This window comes from Apium graveolens, chromosome 9 (assembly GCF_009905375.1).
Source record: "Apium graveolens cultivar Ventura chromosome 9, ASM990537v1, whole genome shotgun sequence".
NCBI classification, from domain to species: Eukaryota; Viridiplantae; Streptophyta; class Magnoliopsida; order Apiales; family Apiaceae; genus Apium; species Apium graveolens.
Genome location: NC_133655.1, coordinates 89,437,357 through 89,459,948, shown reverse-complemented (window position 1 = coordinate 89,459,948; position 22,592 = coordinate 89,437,357). Strand labels below are relative to the sequence as shown.

Genomic DNA, 22,592 nt, shown 5'->3' with positions numbered 1-22,592 from the left:
TACTTCTTTCATGGGATCATTTGTTTATTGAAGACTAGTAGGTCAGTATCTAGCACAATTATCCTCATAGGATTGAATGATTACTTAAACAGATATATCACTTATTAGAGTTAAGAGATATATATCAGACAACAGTCAGTACTTAAAAACATTTATCAATTAAGCACAGAATACACAAAGAGATTAATTCTGTAAATACTGATCATAAAGTCTGATAACATAGAACAAGTTTAAGCAGATTTAGAGAAAGAACCTAAAATCATTCCAAGTTCATTTACCAATCTTGTAAAGGTAGCTTCACACAGTGGTTTTGTGAAGATATCTGCTACTTGTTGATCTGTGGGAACAAAATGCAATTCCACTGTACCTTCATCCACATGTTCCCTGATGAAATGGTACCTGATGCTGATGTGCTTTGTCATAGAGTGTTGAACTGGATTACCTGTCATAGCAATAGCACTTTGATTATCACAGTAAATAGGGATTTTGAAATATGTTAACCCATAATCCAGTAACTGATTCTTCATCCAAAGAATCTGTGCACAGCAGCTTCCTGCAGCAATATACTCTGCTTCTGCAGTTGATGTGGAAATTGACTTTTGTTTCTTGCTATACCAAGAAACCAATCTGCCTCCAAGAAATTGGCAGCTTCCACTTGTGCTTTTCCTGTCAATTTTGCAACCTGCAAAATCTGCATCTGAGTAACCTATTAATTTAAAATCTGATTCTCTAGGATACCATAATCCTAGATCAGCTGTTCCTTTAAGATACTTAAAGATTCTTTTTACAGCTGTTAAGTGAGGTTCTCTTGGATCTGCTTGAAATCTTGCACAAAGACAGGTAGCAAACATGATATCTGGTCTACTAGCAGTTAGATAGAGAAGTGAGCCAATCATACCTCTATAATTAGTAATATCTACTGAATTACCAGTATCCTTATCCAGTTTTGTTGCAGTGGCCATGGGAGTGGATGCACTTGAACAGTCTTGCATTCCAAATTTCTTCAGCAAGTTTCTGGTGTACTTAGATTGACAAATAAAAGTGCCTTCTTCACTCTGCTTGACTTGAAGGCCCAGAAAATAACTAAGTTCTCCCATCATACTCATCTGATATCTTGACTGCATTAGTTTGGCAAACTTTTTGCAAAGTTTGTCATTTGGAGACCCAAAAATGATATCATCAACATAAATCTGGACCAAAAGTAAGTCCTTGCCATGGTTGAGATAGAACAGTGTTTTGTCAATAGTTCCTCTGTTGAATCCACTTTCCAGAAGAAACTGAGCTAAAGTCTCATACCATGCTCTAGGAGCTTGCTTAAGTCCATAAAGTGCTTTATCAAGCCTGTAGACATAATCTGGATGTTTGGAATCTACAAAGCCTGGAGGTTGTTCAACATATACTTCCTCCTCCAATTCTCCATTGAGAAAAGCACTTTTCACATCCATTTGAAAGACAGTAAACTTTTTGTGAGCAGCATAAGCCATGAATATCCTTATGGCTTCTAACCTAGCAACTGGTGCAAATGTTTCATCATAGTCAATTCCTTCCTGTTGAGAATATCCTTTTACAACCAGCCTTGCCTTGTTCCTTGTAATTATGCCATCACTATCAGTTTTATTTCTGAATACCCATTTTATACCAATAACAGATCTATTCTTAGGTCTTGGCACTAAGGTCCAGACTTTGTTTCTTTCAAATTCATTCAATTCTTCCTGCATTGCTTGCACCCAATCAGCATCTTGAAGAGCTTCTTCCACTTTCTTTGGGAGACTGAGAGAGAAAAGAATTGTAAAGACATTCATTCGAAGTACCTGTTCTAGTTCTGACACCTGCATCAGGATTTCCAATTATCAAATCAGGTGTATGTGATTTTGTCCACTTCCTTGCAGATGGAAGGTTTTCTCTAGAACTGGATGCTCCCCCATGATTCATGCTGTCTTCGTTTTCATTTTCTGATGCTCCCCCTGAAACTATGCTCTCTGAGTTGGATTCTTCATCATTTAGATTTTCAGCACTATCAGTACTTGGCTTATCAGAACTTGACGAATCAGAACTTGAAGAGCCAGATGTGTGTTCTGATGCTTCTTGAGATGTGATAATATCTTGAGTATGCTCCCCCTGTATTGGTGCATCTTCCTTTGACGTAGTCACCACAGTTTCAATAACATCAAAGGTTTAATCCATCAGAGTTTACAGTATCAGGACTTAGACTGTCAGGACTTAAGGTATCAGAATATGAATCTTCATTTTCAAATCTCAGCTGATCATGATCAATGCAATCTTCAAGTCCAGTGATCTTCTTGTCATCAAAAGAGACATTGATAGATTCCATGACCACTTTTGTTCTCAAATTATAGACTCTGAAGGCTTTTGTGGAAAGTGGATATCCAACAAAGATTCCCTCATCAGCTTTTAGATCAAACTTGGATAGCTGTTCAGGATGAGTCTTGAGAACAAAACACTTACATCCAAATACATGAAAGTATTTCAGATTTGGCTTCTTGTTCTTCACCATCTCATATGGTGTTTTTCCATGCTTATTAATGAGTGTTGCATTTTGAGTAAAACAAGCAGTCTGCACAGCTTCAGCCCAGAAATAGGTTGGAAGCTTTGCTTCTTCAAGCATTGTTCGTGCAGCTTCAATGAGAGTTCTATTCTTCCTTTCAACAACTCCATTTTGCTGTGGAGTTCCAGGAGCAGAAAATTCCTGCTTTATTCCATGATTTTTGCAGAACTCTTCCATTATCAGATTCTTGAATTCAGTGCCATTATCACTCCTCAAAATTTTCACAGAATCTTTGATCAATTTATCCAGATGTTTGACATGATCAATCAGGATAGATGCAGTTTCACTTTTTGTGTGCAAGAAATACACCCATGTGTATCTGGTGAACTCATCTACTATGACCAACGCATATTTCTTCTTTGCAATAGACATGATATTCACTGGACCAAATAGATCAATATGAAGTAGATAATAAGGCTCAAGAATTGATGATTCAGTCTTGCTCTTGAATGAAGATTTTCTTTGTTTGGCCTTCTGACATGAGTCACAAAGACCATCAGGAGCAAACACTAATTTTGGCAGTCCTCTCACAAGATCTTTCTTGATTAGTTCATTTATCTTGTTGAAGTTTAAATGAGAGAGTTTCTTGTGCCAATTCCAGCTTTCTTCAATTGAGGCTCTACTCACTAAACAGATTGCAGAACCATCAGAACTTGTTGAAAGCTTAGCTTCATAAATGTTACCACGCCTGAATCCCTTCAGAACAACTTTTCCTATAGATTTGCTAACTATTTCACAATGTTCTGCAAAGAAATCAACATGATTACCTCTGTCACAGATTTGACATATACTCAGTAAGTTGTGTTTAAGTCCTGAGACCAGAGCTACATCTTTAATGATGACATTCCCAAGATTGATATTGCCATATCCCAAAGTTTTTCCAATGTTGCCATCTCCATAAGAAACACTTGGGCCAGCTTTCTCCATAAAGTCTGATAGCAGGGCCTTATTTCCAGTCATATGTCCTGAACATCCACTGTCCAGAACTAAAATATTTTTCCTGTTGCCCTGCAATCAAAAAGACCACTAATTATTAGTTTTAAGGACCCAGACTTGCTTGGATCCTTTGGCCTTTTTAGGTTTGTTAACATTTACAGCGGATTTAGCATCAGATTTTATGTTAACAGTTTTCTTATCAGAACTTATACTACCAGACTTTGAATCAGAACTTACACTAGAAGGAACAACAGAAACTTTCTTTAAAGAAGGTCTTATTTGATAATAATCATAGTACAAACTATGATATTCCTTACAAGTATAAATGGAATGCCATAAACTACCACAATGAAAACAAGGATTTTGTGGTTTGTATCTAACAGACTGACTCTTAACTCCTGATTTTGAAGATAAGGAGTTAATATTCTTATTCTTCCTGCAAAAAGAAGCCAGATGGTTAGAACTTCCACAGTTATGACATGCTTTCCTAGGAGCATCAAGAACAGATTTATAGTTATTGCTTTTATTCACACCTTCCTTTCCATTCCTGTTTTTCCTAGGTGATTTTACCTTGTTTGCATTCTTAACATCTTTCAGCTTATGCTTAAGCTGCTTCTTTGTCATTAAGCCTATGTTAACTTCAGCTGTCTTTTCCTGTTTTAGTTTGTCAGAAGCTAATTCCTTTTTAACTTCTGATTTCTCATTTTCAGATTTTTCAGTTACAAACTTAACAGGTTTTAACTTCGGCTTTTGCTTATCAACAGGCTTAATTTCTACAGTTCCTTTTTCATTTTTATTTTCTCCATAACCTAAGCCCTCTTTCCAGTTTCCACTGCTTAGCAAATTTTGAGTTGTTTTGCCAGAGTTAGTCCAAGTCCTAATAATCTCTCTCTCCTTTTCTAACTCAGTTTTTAGAGATTCATTCATTTTTAGCACTTCATCCCTAACATAAAAAGCATCATCTCTATCCTTCTGAGTTTGATGGAACATGACTAACTCTTTTTCTAAGAAATCATTTCTTTTCCTAAAAGCAAGATTTTCAGAAGTTAATCTTTCACATGTTAAAGTTTGATCTCTATAACTAACAAACATGGTTTTAAGATATCTTCTCAACTCATTAATATCATCAGTATGAAAAGCATAAGTAGTCTGAGGTACCTTTGTTTCAGCAGCTTCAGAACTGCTCTCAGAACTTGATTTATCAGCATTTGCCATCAATGCATAGTTCTCCTCACTTCCAGAGTCTGAGGTGTCTGTCCAGCTTTTCTGCTTTGTGACAAGAGCTTTGCCTTTGTCACTCTTGGTCTTCTTGCAATCAGGAGATATGTGGCCTTTCTCACCACAATTATAACATTTAACATTGGCGTAATCTCCTCTGTCAGACTTTTCTCCTCTTCCTTCAGATCTTCTGAAATTCTTCTTATCAGAACTTATGCCTTTCCTGGAAAACTTCTTTCCCTTCCTGAACTTCCTGTATGCAATCTTTGTGATTCCTTTCACCATAAGAGCACACAGCTTCATCATCTCCTCATCAGCATCAGTTTCAGGCAAGCTTTCAGAATCTGAGTCATCATCACTCTCAGAACTTGATGACTCAGTATCAGACTTTATGAAAAGAGCTTTACCCTTGTCTTTCTTTGAGGAAGGTGCTTTGGGGGATTCCTCTTCAGCCTTGAGAGCAACTGTCCTTGACTTTCCTCCTTTCCTCTTGCTTCTTTGTTCCATCTCAAGTTCATGAGTCTTGAGCATTCCATAGATTTCATCAAGAGTTGTTTCATCAAGATTGTAGTTGTCTCTTATTGTTGTTGCCTTCAAATCCCAGCATTCAGGAAGAGCTAACAGGAATTTTAGGTTGGTATCTTCAAGATCGTACTCTTTATCAACCAATGACAAATCATTCAAAAGTTTGACAAATCTATCATATAAATCATTCAATGACTCATTAGATTTTGAGTCAAAATGTTCATACTCTTTAGTGAGTATTGTCTTCCTGTTCTTCTTAACTGTTTCAGTTCCTTGACACCTTGTCTCCAGTGCATCCCATATCTCCTTGGCAGTCTTGCAGTTGATTACCCTGTTTGACATTATATTATCAATGGCACTATGCAGTAAGTGTCGTACCTTGGCATCCTTAGCAATAGATGCTATATCTTCAGCAGTGTAATCACTCTTTTCCTTTGGTACAGTCTTTGCTGCTTCACCTGCAACTACAACAGCGAGCTTGGTAGGTTTGTGAGGCCCTTCCTTGATTCTATCAAGGTATTCTGGATCTGTTGCTTCCAGAAACATGGTCATCCTTACCTTCCATATGGGATATTCAGATGGTCTCAATATGGGAACTCTGATAGTCTCATATCGACTCTGAATTGATGTCTTTGATGATTCCTCAGTTTTGGTAGGCTTAGTTGGAGTTTCTGTGTCAGACATGATTGTGTTTGGATCTTTAACTGTATGTGTGTTAACAGAAGGCTCTGATACCACTTGTTAGGTCACACTTTCACTGTAGAGGGGGTGAATACAGTGTTTATTACAATCAAATCAAACTTCAAGAACTTATGTAACAGAAAACAAACTTTATTGAAACAATAAACTCTGTTACAATCTGGAACTGTTATCTCTCAGTGATGAACAAAATATCACGAGAGCTGCTAGGGTTACAGTAAATAATATTCTCGATAATGATAACACTTATAGTGTAAACCCTATGTCTGTGTTTATATATTACACAGTTACAAGATAATCGCTAATTGATATGAAATATAATTCTGCTTCCTAATATATATCAATCAGATATTTTTTCTTCCAAGTATTCCATTCTTTATGGAATTCCTTCTTCATGCATATCTCTTCTTATGTTTATCTTGATCTTCTTAACTTTAATCAGCTACTGTCCTTATCTGATCGTCCTTCAGCACTTAAGTTCTGATATCTATCTCCTGATGCTTATCTCCTGATAACATAGGTACTGATATCCCTTAAGTCCTGACGTCCAGTATAAGTACTGATCAGTTAAGTACTGATTTGTCCTGTTCAAATAAGATCTGAAATCTAAACATAAAACATATTAGCCATGACATTATCAAATATATCTAACAATAAATTTTCCTCCCGTGGGATTCGAACATGTGACCAAGACCAAGAGTATGTTATTTACTCTTTAACCAACTGAGCCAATACTCGCGGGCTTAACCTTAATAAAATTTTGAATATTAAATTCATAATAAATAAAAATAATGCTAGATAAACAATGCTAGATGTACCCAATTGATATTAAAATTATTTTTATTGTGCCTTAATAATTTAAAATGATTTTAATGATGAAATTAATGTAAATGCACAATCCATTGTTATTAATTGTATTGTAACCAACTTAATTATGACATGTAAGATTTGAGATCCATATCAATTTGTGGCTTTTAGTATTTTCCAATTTATAATACTATTATGAATATTTATTATTAGAATTAACAAATACGAAAAATTTGATATTCATCAGAAATAAAATTAATATTATATGTATTCGAAATAAAATAAATATTATACATTTTCGAATGCTGATATAATATAGGCATATTGGTATACGATAATACTCAAATACGAAATTAAATATATATAACATTTGAATATTATATATATAACTATTTAGTTATATAAATTTAAAATATTTTTATTAAAAAGTGTTTCATATAAATAAAAGTTTAAAATCAAAATATTATAGATTCATTATACGAGTAATGCTTGTGAGTTTTGATAACTTTCCATGAACTTTTAAGTTTTTATATAGTGTAAAGATGTAGGCGTATAGTTTTAAGTTAATATTTTAATATGGGATTATGTATATCTAAATTGGAAAAAAATATAATGCAACTTGTGAGAGAAATTTAAAATGCGTATAATACTAGAAAAAGCCCCTTTATTGAAACGTGTGTACCATATTTATCACAACTAATCAATATTAACATTAAATTACATTTAACACGTGTAAAGTTCAAACTCAGCATTTAATATGTATAAAATCTCAAATTTCTGATTACTGTACGGAATAAATTTTTACTGTATTTAGTACTATCCAAAAAAATGATGTAAAATTTAGTATTGATGAGTTTGATTTAAATTTTAAATATAATAAAACTTTTATACTATCTTAACATAGAAATTATATGTAAATAATGTAATAGGGTCGGAGATGGCGTTAATCTACCCTGGCCGCCGGAACACGATAACATAAGTTGAACATCAAATAAGTTGTCCATGAGTCCATGTCGCTTTTAACACAAACATATGTCCATTCTATAATTGGGCTTATCTACAAGTAACAGATATGGTAACCCAAACACGCACTGTAATTTCTCTTCTGACCCAACTGTTCGGAAGTCATCTGGATTTCGCCAAAATTCTGAGTCGACAAATCGAATCTTCGGGTGCAGGTGCTAATTTGAATAATGGATCCAATCTTACTAAAGTTATCATGCATTGAAATCTCTGTAATTTTAATTAACCGGATTCATATTTTATTCAAGCGATTCCTTAATCATGATTTACAGCTATATCAAACACTACAAATTCCAAGAAATAATACCCCAAAAATAGAATATATTACATGATTCATATTTAATTCAAGCGATTCTTAATCATGATTTGCAGCTATATTAAACACTAAAATGCCCAAGAAATAACCCGCTAAAAACGGAATATTGTTGTAAAATACTAGCTATATAACAGTATTATATCGAACCTCTGTAAAAAGTAAATAGAGCAGAAAGAGAGATAAAGAGAGCTGACTAGAGAGAAAGAAGCAAGCTGCTTGGTGCATTTTCATCTCTAACGAATGAGGATATTTATAGCCAATACAAACAACATGTTCAATAAATGCAATGTAAAATTTTACTCCTATTAATATAGCCTTATTATTTAACTTTTGACTACATGGCAATCAACTTATAACACTTCTCTTTGATTGTCATGATAGTGTAGATCATAAATTGCTTCGTTAAAACCTTTTCAAAGAAAAATCCAGTGAGATAAAAACTTTGACGAATGAAAAAGAGTACAATCTCCCCTTGGAAAAACTAATCATTCTCCGCAATTTTGTTGTAACAAATTCTTGAGTCGACGCATTCCAATGTTATGTCGTAACTTCCCAAATATAGAATTCGGTAATGATTTCGTGAATAAATCCGCAAGGTTATCACATGATCGTGTTTGTTGTATATCAGTTTCTCCATTCTTTTGAAGCTCGTGAGTGTAAAAGAATTTTGGTGAAATATGTTTCGTCATGTCTCCTTTGATATATCCTTCCTTAAGTTTGATCAATGCATGCAGTGTTGTCTTCAAACATGACAGTAGGACTTCTTGTGATGTCCGGTAATCCACATGATTCTTGAATATTCTTGATGATAGACCGCAAACAAATACATTCTCTACTGGTTTCATGAATTGCAATGAGTTTCGAGTGATTTGTTGAGGTTGTCACCATAGTTTGCTTCGTAAATTTTCAGGAAATGGCTGCACTGCAATATGTAAATACTTATCCAGTTTGTGATTTGTCAAAATGAGAATATGACAAATATCCAGTGTCTGCATATCCGATCAACTGAGATGTTGAGTTTTTTGGGAAGAATAGCCCAAATCAATTATTCTACGAAGACAACGAAATATATGCTTGATCCCATTCCAATGTTTGTCCATCGGAGCATAGCTAAATCTAGCCAATAAATTCACAGCAAATGCAATATCCGGCCTTATATTATTTGCAAGATACATAAGTACAACAATTACACCTAGATATGGGATTTCAGGACCAAGAACCTCTTCATCATCTTCTTGTGGTCGAAATGGATCTTTATTAGGCTCTAAAGATCTAACCATCATTGGAATAGTCAATGGATGAGATTTAGCCATGTAAAATCTGTTCAAAATCTTTTCTGTATATGTGGATTGGTGGAGAAAAATTCATGTTGACAAATGCTCGATTTGTATCCCAAGACAATATTTTGTCCTTTCAAGATCTTTTACTTCAAACTTTGTCTTTAGGTATATGATAGCATCATTAACCTCCGTAACTTGTTCCTACAAGATTTAAATCATCCACATATACAGCAATAATCACAGAACTAGATTGTGATTTTTTGATAAAAACACATGGAGAAATTTGGTTACTAATATACCCATTCTTTTGTAAATAATGACTTAGTCTGTTATACCACATACGATCATATTGTTTCAGTCCATACAATGATCGTTGAAGTTTAATGAAATATATATGACGAGGTTTCTTGAACTCATCCATTTTTAACCCTTCTTGGATTTTCATAAAAATTTCACTATCAAGTGAACCATACAGTTATGCAGTAACGACGTCCATAAGACGTGTTTCCAAGTTTTCTTTAGATGTCATACCTAATATAAAACGAAAGTAATTCCATCCATTACTGGCGAGTATGTTCTTGATAATCAATACCAGGCCTTTGAGAAAACCCCTGTGCTACAAGTCGGGATTTATATCTCATAATTTCATTTTGATCATTTCGTTTTCTTATAAATATCCATTTATTCCCAACGGGGTTCACACCAATTGGTGTTTGGACAACAGGTCCAAATACTTCTCTTTTACGCATTGAATTTAATTTTGTTTGGATTGTGTCTTTCCATTTTGACCAGTATTTTCTTTGACGACATTCATTCACACTTTGTGGTTCAGGATCAGAATTTATGTCTACATCCAATGCTACGGAATACACAAATACATCATCGATTATGGATTTATTTTGATCCCATAATTTCATATCATGCACATAATTTATTGAAATTTCATTATTGTTTAAATCCGTATCTTCAGGGACAGGAATCTCTTCAAGAGATAATACCACTTCAGGGGTATTTGCTTCTTCTGGAGCATGTGCCACTTCTGGGGAAATTTTTTTCTTTTCTTTTTCGTGGTGAAATATCTTTTGCACTGACCGGTCTACCAAGCTTCAAGCGTGGCTTTGATTCTGTAACCAATTATTTTATATCTGATTTTTGAATTGGAAATCTATTCTAGTTGGAGTATCTGATGCAGGTATATGAAGTTTAGTTATATTTCTAGAATTTCTAAATGTGTCAGGCATTTGGTTTGCGATATTTTGCATATGAATAATTCTTTTAACTTCAAGTTCGCATTGAGCGGTACGTGGATCTAGAAAATATAATCCTAATGCATTTCATGTTATGTCAGGATTAACTTTATTTGAATGTTTGTCTTCCCCTAAGGGAGGAAACATAGACTCGTCAAAATGACAATCTGCATATCTTGCGGTAAATAATTCTCTGGTTAGAGACACCAGATATCTAATTATAGATGTGGAATCAAAACCAACGTAGATACCTACTCTTCTTTGAGCTCCAATCTTCGATCTTTGTGGCGGAGCAATCGGCACATATACAACACTTTCGAAAATTTGAAGTGAGAAATATTAGGAACTTGACCAAGTACTAGTTGTAGCGGAGAATGTTGGTTGTACGAAGTTGGTCTAATCCTAATAATATTAGTATCATGAAAGCTATAACAGTATTATATCAGACCTCTATAAAAATTAAATAGAGCAGAAAGAGGGATGAAGAGAGCTGACTAGAGAGAAAGAAGCAAGCTGTTTGGTGCGTTTTCATCTTTAACAAATGAGGCTATTTATAGCCAATACAAGCAATATGTTCATTAAATGCAATATAAATTATACTCCAATGAATCTAGCTTTACTATTTATTCTTTTGACTACATGGAAATCAACTTATAACAAATATATAAATATTTGCAGCTATATAGAACACATTTTTTGCCTATAATATTTGCTTGGTCTTTAATTTAAAAACTGTTTGATCATGGCACCATTTTTTCAGCCCGCAATATTAAATTTGTTAGATGCGCCGACGCTTCTGCAGTATATTATATCAAACATAATAGATGATTGCAGGATAAATGAATAATTAATCATTTGTTGACTGGGGTGAATGCTCTGATTCAAACACCCCCTATACGACTAAAGCTGGGAACAAATTTGATTGGGGTTCATCGGATCCTTTATTTGACAACAGAGTTACTTCAAAGTAGAGGTGTCAAACGGATATTTAGGATACGAATACTGCTATATCCGGATCCGAATCCGGAATTCAGAAACCGTATCCGAATTCGCATCTGAATGTGGAAATATCCGGGAAAAACAAATATGTATCCGTATCCGGCGGATATTATCCGGATACGGATAATATCCGAATCCGAATCCGTTTTTTTTAAAATAAACAAATTTTATAAAATTTACAAATTTAAATAAAATAAATAAAATAAATGTGATAAAATGTACTCCGAGACATTCTTAAACAAACCCCAAGCACTCTCACAAAAATTAGAGTACAAGTCACTTATTCTATTAAACAAGCAAATGTATTAAAAAACAAAATGACATCATTAATCATAAAGAACGACTGAAAGCTCCATCTCCCGGCTTGCCTTTATAATGCAGAGAAGATCCATAACCTGAGAAACAGATACCGCAATTTTGTTAGTAACATCAATACTAACAAGAGGATACAGGGCTTGCTGACATCTGTGTGTGCAAATGTTTGTGTTTACAATTTAGTAACATCAAACAACCAGTAGTTCTTTGTATTGGTGGTTGACATAATTTTAAGTATATTCCATTTTAAGAATAAGGGGAGTAGGCCATGAAAATCAAACTATAGACCACTTCTTGCACTACGAGTCTAGGACCACCTTTGCCACCTCTGGAGCACACCTTTATTTTCTAAAATTTTATAACCAGTCCTCCCGAATATGGAGTTGCAATTTTACTTAAATAACTAATCTGAGTGGGGGGAACTCTTAAGCACACCTAGACCAAATGGGAATGCTAAATAAATCATTCAAAGTATGTCATGGCACCTGCGTACAGTGATGAGAAGTGCAGTTTGGTCTTCTTATCCACCTCATCTTTTTAAAGAGTCAATGTGCTATCTAGATCCTGTAAATGTAAGTTGCCATTCCCCAATTATTTTGGTTAAAACTAAAAATTTAGCTTTCTCTAAGACAATCTAAGTTCTAAGGACATAATTGTATACTAAGTCACTAATGTAACTTGTGTAAGGATGTAGATTTGGCCAAGGGAGAAACAGAACCATTTTTATGCTAAATAAAGGAGTAACAGAACTACACGAGCTTCTGAATAAATGCCTTTTGCTTATCTAAAATCTTCTGTTATTTGATTAAACGTACACTCTTTTCATCCTGCTGTCATACCCATTTAATACTGTCAGTGACAACTATAAATTGAACGCAAAGCTACTGTCATACCCATTTTTGGCAACTAAATTATCTTCTTGTGTAACAATTATGCAATCCAAATCACTGCCCTTAGAAACACTTGCGACACATTTGGATGATACCATGCCAACTGAACTTGATGATACACTTGGAGTTGAACTTGAGGCATGACCTGTAATTTTAAACAGACATACATACATGTATAAACACAAACACATGAGCAGATAAACTAATTAAAAGTATAATAAAAGTTTAAAATTCAGAAAAGGTAACAAAATAAATTAACAATTCTACCTTGTTCCATTGAGAGAAACCCTAAGCACAAAACTTAAATCTGCAAACAATCAAAGATTCGAAATTATATTAAATTAACAATCTTCATATCATTAAATAAATCGGGTTTAGGGAATAAACTGGACAAACAAACCTCTTTAGTGAATTATGCTTTTTTAAGAGACCATATAAACAGTGAAGTTGAGAGAGTAATGACAAAATCCAGATGAAACAGTGCGATGAGACTTGAGAGAGTAATGAAGGCGGCAAAGATGAGTTGGGCGGCGATGAAGTTGAATATGGAACGAGTGAACGGCTAAGGGTTTTGAGCCTTTTGAGTTTTGACTAATTAAGTATAAAATAAAATATTATAAGTTACTATCTATTATGAAGTTTAATTTAATTAGACACCCCAACAACTCAACTTACTTTATTTTATATAAATATGATAATTTAATTATTTTAAATATAATATATAAAATTAAATATATTATTTATTTATTTTCGGATTTGAATATTTTCGGATACGGATGTGCCCATATTCGTATCCGTATCCTAAATATTCGGATTCAGATACGGATAATATCCATTTTATTTCGGATACGGTTAATATCCGCTTTTTCTCGAATACGGATACGGATTTTTCGAACGGATATCGGATTTTTCGAATTTTTTTGACAGGCCTACTTCAAAGTTTAATAAGTTCTTATACAAGTTAATAAGGTAACTCATAGAATAACTAGTATCTCTAAGAACTAATAAATATTATTATTTCGCCTACCTGGAGTCTATTACATATGATTATTCCTTTAATTAATGGAAGGGAATTTGATTTCAAAAAAACTAAAATAATTTGATGCTACCTTGGCCCGAATATAATAGTATTGAGTCCCGACTTGGGACGGATAGAATATTAGATAAATTTTCACAAGAAGAATTCTTCCACTTCGAAAAAGAATCTCTAAAAATAACATATTTACACGGGGTCGCGCTCAAATGAGAACCACCATAATTGTGAGATATGAGACCCAATCCTAGTCACTCATTTTTATTCTCTATAATAATCTCTCACCATACATTAGTTTTTAAATATTAAATTATTTTATCACCATCTTCTTTCTAACTCCACCACCTGCCACCTCCAACCTCCACCAACCACCATTTCCGGCCACCACCATCTCCAGCCACCACCAAAAAATCACCACCGATAAACATAAAATTATCACAGTCATATCTAAAATTACCATCGGAAAATAAAAAATTATCACAAGAAAACGAAAAATCATTGATGGTAATCGAAAATCACCGCACCTAACCACTATTTTTGTCCACCAGATCCAGCCACCAGCTTGTTTATTAACTCAGACCATCATTATCATTACGAAAATCACCAGATTTTAACTATAACCACCACATCACCTTCATTACCACCACCATCATCTATATACCCTAAATATTAAAAGAATCACCATTCACAAACCAAAATTACTGAAAAATGCACACAAATTAATAATATGCTACCTGATTTTAAACCGCATAAATCTAGAATCTGAGCATCAAGGTTCAAAATTCGGCTCATTCGTCGGAAAATCGATGACATGCAGGCCGATTAAGATAGAGATTGACTGATACATGAGAGAACTAATCAGAATATTAATTGATAACGAAATAATTAATTTTTTAACGACGGTGGCATGAACGAAATGACGGTTAGGCGGTGATTGTACAGGATATGAGGGGGCAGGAAATGATGAAAGTAGTCTGCGTATAAACTGTATGTATATGAAAAAAGAAAATGAGAGAGAGGGGGGAAGGGCTGACGGAGACGGAGGGGTGAGGAGTTGGATGAACATGAGTGAACTGATATTTTAGAAAAAATTAAAATATTAAATGGATGGCTATGATTCAAAATGGGTATAAAACTTGTATGGTTGAGATTAGATCTCATATCTCACATTACTAGGGATTCTCATTTGAGCAAGAGCCTATTTACATGGTTATTTATATTTATTGAATTAATTATGTTTACTTTCTAAACAGATTATTCACTTAATATATTGCATAAAATTAAGTTTAAAGTTTAGTTGCATTTCAATTATGTCACGTAGCAAATATTTTTTCATTATGTTTAAACTATTCACCGAGGCATGAACAAAAAAAGGCATGCACAAATAAGTTGCTCCAACTCGTGAAAATATCACTTTTCTGATATGTATATTAGTGGATGACCCTAAAATATTCTAAATACCAACCTTTAGTTTTTCATCTTCTCGTAACTTAGACTTTTGGCCTTTCAAATTCAAGACTCTTAATTCTACAAGTTCATGTATCTCATTTCTTGTAAGCCTATAAATAAACCTCATATTTGAGCTTGTAACATATACAATAAAATAGTAAAATCATTATTTTCACTCTTTTCTATATGCTCTCTATATAGTCTAATATATATTTATTTTTGCAACACGTTATCCGCACGAGAAGACTCAATATTTTTAAGAAGTATCAAGGAGGTGTAAAGATTTAAGGTATTAGTAAAGTTGTCTTGGGATCAAGGCGGTAATGAAATATAGGTACATCAGGTATGGATAAAAATATATACTTTAATTTGTCTCCATAATATATAATTTTTATATTTATTAATGATAGTGTACCATGCAATCTCTTAAAATTTTTCCTTCTGACTACAATCTCTCTAAAAAAAATTTAACACTCTTGATTATTAAACGATGGTCACTGTTGTTTTGTTTATTTTTGCATGTGAATATGTGATTAGGAATTATACGACCTAATAAATTCCTTTCTATTTTAATTTAATTTTATTTAAATACGTGACTTAATTTTTGTGAACATGAATATTTACAATTGCATACTTTTCCTTTGTCTAGATTAGTTGATAACTATTAGTGATAAACTTGAAGTGTTGTTTTTGACATCTTTATTACATATATTAATATGTGACAAAATTAGTATCAATAATATTTGTGATAATTTTGTATTAGGTGACTTTTGTGTTTCTAATAAAAAAAGGTAAGAATTTTGAAAATAAATTTTCTTTCACGTAGCAATTATATATTAGGTGACTTTCGTGTTTCTGATAAAATATTTGTTATGAAATAATCGAGTAATATTATATCCATTGCTCCCCTCTAATATGGATATAAGAGGGATATAGTGATACCATAATAAAATAATAAGTTTTCTAGACTATAAGTCAATTTTGTAAGTGATAGTCAGTAGCATTAGTATAAATGTTTTATTTGCTTTTCACGCTATCCACCAATTAATCGCATGTTCCTTAATTAATTATTTTCCGTTACCCCATAGTTAATTATTGTCCATATACACGTCTCTCTTAAATCATTGAGTCTATAATTTGTTTATGTTTTTACTGCAATAAATCAAGTCATTGATCGTAACCATGATATTTCACTTTTATATTATAGACCTTTTTTTATGACATGTGTAATTAAATTTATTGAATTTTTATCACATATATTTGCTCTTAAACTAATTTTTTACATTATTTATTTTAGTAATTGCAATGTCAAATCTTATAAAACTTGAGTTCAACGCACTTGATGTCACCAGAAAAAATTATTTGGCATGAATTTTGGATGCGGAAATTCATTTAAGTGCTATGGGCCTCGGTGACACAAGAAAAGAGGGAAATAAGGCCTCTGAGCAAGATAAGATAAAAGGCATGATATTTCTCCTCCGTCATCATGAAGAAGGTTTAAAAACCAAATATTTGACAATTAAAGATCCATCAACTCTTTGAAAAGATCTAAAAGAGAGGTATGACCACCGGAAAATGGTGATACTCCCTAAGGCTCGTTATGAATGGCTCCACTTGCACTTGCAAGATTATAAAAGTATGAGCGAGTAAAATTCTGCAATGTTTAAAATTACATCTCAACTGAAATTATGTGGCGAGAATATCACCGATAATGATATGTTGGATAAAATATATTTCACATTCCATGCCAATAATATGCTCTTGCAGCAGCAATATCGTGAATGTGGATTCACAAAATATTCTAAGCTTATTTCAGTTTTGCTTCTTGTTGAACAAAATACTGAACCCTTATTGAAAAATCATCAAGCATGCCCAACTGGCTCAACCACCATTCCCCGAAGTGAATAATGTGACTAGTAATGCATATGTGCCAAATAAGCCATTTGGACGTGAAAGTGGATATGGGCGTGAATATGAACGTGCCTGATGAGTGGCATTTATGACACTTTATTACGCTCCGTAAAGCTTCGAATTGGTATAAATGTGCTCAAGTTGTTGGTGTTTTTATGTATTTTCTAGTGTTTTTACATTTCAGGCATTATTCTAAGAATCAGGTGAATTAACATTGTTTTGGTGCTAATATGATGTTAGGATGATGTCAGAGGAATAAAGCTTCAGAAGCCAACTCGATTGCAGCAGGAATTAAAGAAATTCAAAAGTTTTTCCAGAAGCACGGCGTGCCCGTGCTGGTTTAGCGTGTGGTCGCGCCCATTTATCAAAGAGCCAGCGCGCCCGCGCTGATGAAGCATGCGGCCGCGCCGGGTCGGGATTCCAGAATCCTGATTCTAATTGATTTATAATTGGAGGACTTCTATCTTGCATGGGCTGCTATATATACTAAAATAAAGGATGTTTTCTAGAAAGACGGATACACCAGACCATAAGGAGAGCCGTAAGAAGACTGTGTTAGCATGATTCAATGAAGCTGAAGAAGATCTTGTTTTTACTTGTGAATCTTTGTTCTAATTTGTAACTTGGATGCTAGTTTTCTTAATCGTGAACCTTACTCTTATTTCGTACTTGGTTTTATTATCTATTCAGTATAAAGACTACGTTTATCATACCATGCTTTCATCAGAACCCACATTGATGATGAGTCTGATTATAGGCTAATCGTTATCGTGGGGTTCTAGCGGATTTATTTATGGATTTCTTTAGTTAATTTGTTTCGATACCTTAGTGTGTGGTGATTATATGATAACCTAGTATTAGTTGCGCTTATTCGTCTTTTGAGCGTCGCGAACTTATAAGATAGTGTGTTAATTCTTAATGAAGCGAAAGTGAATTTAAGGATTTAAAACTTGCCATGCTAGCATAGGTTCATGTGTTATTGTTATGCATGATTCGTAGGTAATTTTAACCATCTTACTTGCCCTATATAATCATGATAGATAACTTGTGCTTTAAACCATTATGTTGTCAAATTCTATAGACATATAGGGTCTCAATATAATTGGTGTCTATTCAGCTTCTATCTATTTTATGGATGTCTGGTAGTATGGTATTCGTGCAATGAAAGTTGGCGTTTATCAGTTTCATGTTATCTGATTAGTGTCATCACCATTACATGCTAAGGTTAAGAACAAAAAGGCTATTGAATGAAGTATTTAATGAAGTTAGAATTCCATGTTTGTTATATATATTAATTCAACCATTCTTATTCTCTTAGTTATAATTGTTAGTTTAATTCTTAGTAATAATCAAAAACCCAAATCGTTTTAGTCTTAGTATTGGATAATAATCATATCGTCGGTGCATAAGTACATAAATTAATTAGTTAACCAAAGTCAGTCTCTGTGGGAACGAACTAGAAATAATTCTATATTACTTGCGAACACGTATACTTGCGTGTATTATTAGCGCGTGTTTAGCGACTAACAAGTTTTTTGGTGCCGCTGCCGGGGACTATATTGTTAATTTTTTGTTTATGTGTTTGTCATCAGTGATCGTTAAAGTTCATTGACTCGAACATTGTTACTTATCTGTTTTCTTATCTTAATTCAGGTACTCTAGCGAGCGTGTATGCATACGCGTTCGCGGTCTCATAAGAGAACTCTGGACAAAGTCGAGGAAGAAGTTGTAGTGGTTCGAAGGGATGTTGTTGAGGACGAAGAGAAGATAGAAGAAGAAGAGAAGATTGAGGAACCAGTTTTAGTAGTGATGGGAGATCAAGCAAAAAATTCTAAGGCTTTTATGAACTACTCTCAGCCTAAGATCAATGATATTCAGTCAAGCATTATCAGGCCAGCCATATCGGCTAACGCTTTTGAGATCAAGTCAAGCACGATTCAGATGATACAGAACTCAGTTCATTTTGGGGGTTCTCCTACTGAAAACCCCAACATGTACATCAGGGATTTCATCGAGATCTGTGACACTTTCAAGTTCAATAGTGTGACTGAAGATGCTATCAAGCTGCGACTATTCCCATTCTCTCTGAGGGATAAAGCGAAGTGCTGGTTACATTCTCTACCACCAGGGTCTATCACCACATGAGAGGATCTTGCTCAAATTTTTCTCACTAAATTCTTTCCTTTGGCGAAGACTGCTGTAATCAGAAATGCTCTTACTCAGTTTACTCAGCAAGCTGGAGAATCTCTGTGTGAGGCTTGGGATCGATATAAGGAGATGCTAAGGAAGTTCCCACACCATGGCATGCCTGATTGGATGATTATAAACTGTTTCTACAATGGATTGGGTGCTACTTCTAGACCCATGCTCGATACAGCAGCAGGAGGAGTCTTGTGGGCTAAAAGTTACAGTTAATACCAGAATCCTTCTTAGAGACTGACTCAGGGAAAAGTAGCAGGAATTCTGGAGTTGGATGCAACAACTGCTATAGCTGCCCAACTTAAGGCTTTGACGATGAAGGTGGACACTTTCGCTAATTATGGAGTTAATTAAATCGATGGATTGGATGATTATAAACTGTTTCTATCAAGACCTTGGAAAATCAAATTGGACAAATTGCCAATGTCTTGCTAAATCATCAACCTGGTACATTATCTAGTGACGCTGAAGTGCCGGGAAAGAGGGAAGCTAATGAGAAGGTGAAGGCAATCACTTTGAGGTCTGGAAAGGTTGCGAATCCCGAACAAACTCAAGTTTTGAATGAAGAAGCTGGGGCTGAAGAAGAAGTAGAGCAGCAGGAAGCAGAAGTGGAACCAAGGAAGACTACTGTTGAGCACACTCCACCTGAGGGTAATATAAAGGAGAAACAGATCTATCCTCCACCGCCTTTTCCTAAGCGGATGCAGAAGAAAAAGATGGATAAGCAATTTGAGAAGTTTCTGGAGGTGTTCAAGAAAATTCATATCAACATACCTTTCTGTGGCTCTTGAGCAGATGCCTAGTTACGCAAAGTTTATGAAAGGTATTCTCTCGCGGAAAGTGAAGCTTGATGGTTTAGAGACTGTTGCTCTCACGGAGGAATGCAGTGTGGTGCTGCAACAGAAGTTACCTCCGAAGCTTAAAGATCCAGGAAGCTTCACTATTATTCCATGCACTAATGGAAAAGTGTCTTTTGACAGATGCTTATGTGACTTGAGAGCGAGCATCAATCTGATGCCTTTGTCAATCTTCAAGAAGTTGAATCTGCCTGATCCAAAACCAACTTATATGACTTTGCAGATGGCCGGCCGTTCTATTACATATCCGAGAGGTACTGTGGAGGATGTCTTGGTCAAGGTTGATGAACTCATCTTCCCTGCTGATTTCATAATTCTTGATTTCGAGGAGGATAAGAAGATTCCCATAATCTTGGGAAGACTTTTCTTGGTGACTGGCCAAACCTTGATAGATGTGCAGAAGGGTGAGCTTACAATGCGAGTGTTGGATCAGGATGTAACTTTTAATATGTTTAATGCTATGAAATTTCCTACTGAAAATGAGGAGTGTTTTAAGGTGGAAATGGTCGATACTGTGGTTAATTCTGAACTCGATCGATTGCTAAGGTCTGATGCCTTAGAAAAGGCCTTATTGAGGAATTCAGATAGTGAAGATGATGAAGGTGATGAGCACTTGCAGTATTTGAATGCTTCTCCCTGGAAGAGGAAGATTGATATGCCTTTTGAATCTCTTAGATTTGAGGAATTGAAGAAAGCTCCTAAATGCCTCAAGTCATCTATTGAGGAAGCTCCTACTCTTGAGTTTAAGCCTTGACCTGGACATTTGAGGTATGTATTTTTAGGTGATGCATCTACTTTGCCTATTATTATTGCACCTGACCTTTCAGGTAGCGAGGAGGAGAAGCTTTTGAGGATTCTAAGAGAGTTCAAATCGGCAATTGGATGGACTATAACAGATATTAAGGGAATCAACCCTTCTTATTACATGCATAAAATTCTGCTAGAGAAAGGTAGCAAGCCTACGGTTGAGCAACAAAGAAGACTTAATCCGATCATGAAGGAAGTAGTGAAGAAAGAAATTCTTAAGTGGCTAGATGCAGGGTTTATTTTTCCCATTACTGACAGTTCTTGGGTGAGTCAAGTTCAGTATGTACCAAAGAAGGGAGATATCACAGTTGTTGCTAATGAGAAGAATGAGCTCATTCCTACTCGAACAGTCACGTGATGGAGAGTTTGTATGGACTACAGGAAGCTGAACAAGGACACTAGGAAGGATCACTTCCCTCTGCCTTTCATTGACCAGATGGTTGACCGATTGGTTGGTCACGAATATTACTGTCTTCTGGATGCTTATTTGGGTTACAATCAGATTTGTATCGCTCCAGAAGATCAGGAGAAGACTACCTTCACTTGTCCATTTGGTACTTTCGCCTTCAGACGAGTTTCTTTTGGTCTGTGTGGTGTACCAGCCACATTTCAAAGATGTACGATGGCCATCTTTTCGGTTATGATTGGCTAGAATATAGAGGTGTTCATGGACGACTTCTCTGTATTTGGCGATTCTTTTGATGAATGCTTGTAGAATCTTGGACATGTTCTCAAGAGGTGTGTTGAGACCAACTTGGTTCTCAATTGGAAGAAATATCACTTTATGGTGCGACAGGGCATTATTCTTGGGCACAAGGTTTCTAGTAAGGGTCTTAAGGTGGAAAAAGCTAAAGTGGGGGTCATTGAAAATCTTCCTCCACCAATTTATGTTAAGGGAATTCACAGTTTTCTTGGTCATGCAGGTTTCTACAGGCGTTTCATCAAGGACTTCTCTAAGATTTCGAAGCCATTGTGCAGTTTGCTAGAGAAAGATGTCCCTTTCAAGTTTGGTTACGAGTGTCTTGCCGCTTTTGAAACATTGAAGAAGAGTTTAATCTCGGCACCTGTAATAACTGCACCTGACTAGAATGAACCTTTTGAGATGATGTGCGATGCAAGTGACTATGCAATTAGAGCATTTCTTGGGCAGAGAAAGAACAACATATTTCATGTGGTCTACTACGCTAGTAAGACCTTGAATGGTGTTCAACTGAATTATACTACTACGGAGAAAGAACTCTTGGCTATTGTCTATGGTTTTGAGAAATTCCAATCTTATCTACTCGGGACGAAGATGACAGTTTTCATTGATCACGCTGCAATTCATTATCTCGTCTCGAAGAAGGACTCGAAGCCAAGGTTGATTTGATGGGTTCTTTTGCTTCAAGAATTTGAATTAGAGATCAAGGACAGAAAGGGGACTGAAAATCAAGTCGATGATCATCTTTCGTATTTGGAGAACCCTAATGCTACTTCACTGGATAAGACATTGATAAATGAGTCTTTTCCCGATGA

At 34.9% G+C, this 22,592-nt stretch overlaps 2 long non-coding RNA genes and 1 other non-coding gene across 3 annotated transcripts; 1 reads left to right on the top strand and 2 right to left on the bottom strand.

The window, feature by feature from the left end:
• Positions 1 to 11,781: 11,781 nt before the first annotated feature.
• Positions 11,782 to 14,930, bottom strand: LOC141686609 (uncharacterized). The gene is made up of 5 exons (XR_012560743.1): positions 14,589 to 14,930; positions 13,222 to 13,412; positions 13,089 to 13,128; positions 12,825 to 12,966; positions 11,782 to 12,011 (listed from the first exon to the last, which is right to left on the bottom strand). It is a non-coding gene; the product is annotated as an uncharacterized LOC141686609 (long non-coding RNA).
• A 549-nt stretch (positions 14,931 to 15,479) lies between these two features.
• On the top strand, positions 15,480 to 17,882 carry LOC141682695 (uncharacterized). The gene is made up of 2 exons (XR_012559918.1): positions 15,480 to 15,646; positions 17,455 to 17,882. It is a non-coding gene; the product is annotated as an uncharacterized LOC141682695 (long non-coding RNA).
• A 1,531-nt stretch (positions 17,883 to 19,413) lies between these two features.
• LOC141688342 (small nucleolar RNA R71) lies at positions 19,414 to 19,520 on the bottom strand. The gene has a single exon (XR_012561789.1). It is a non-coding gene; the product is annotated as a small nucleolar RNA R71 (small nucleolar RNA).
• Between the last annotated feature and the right edge of the window lie 3,072 nt (positions 19,521 to 22,592).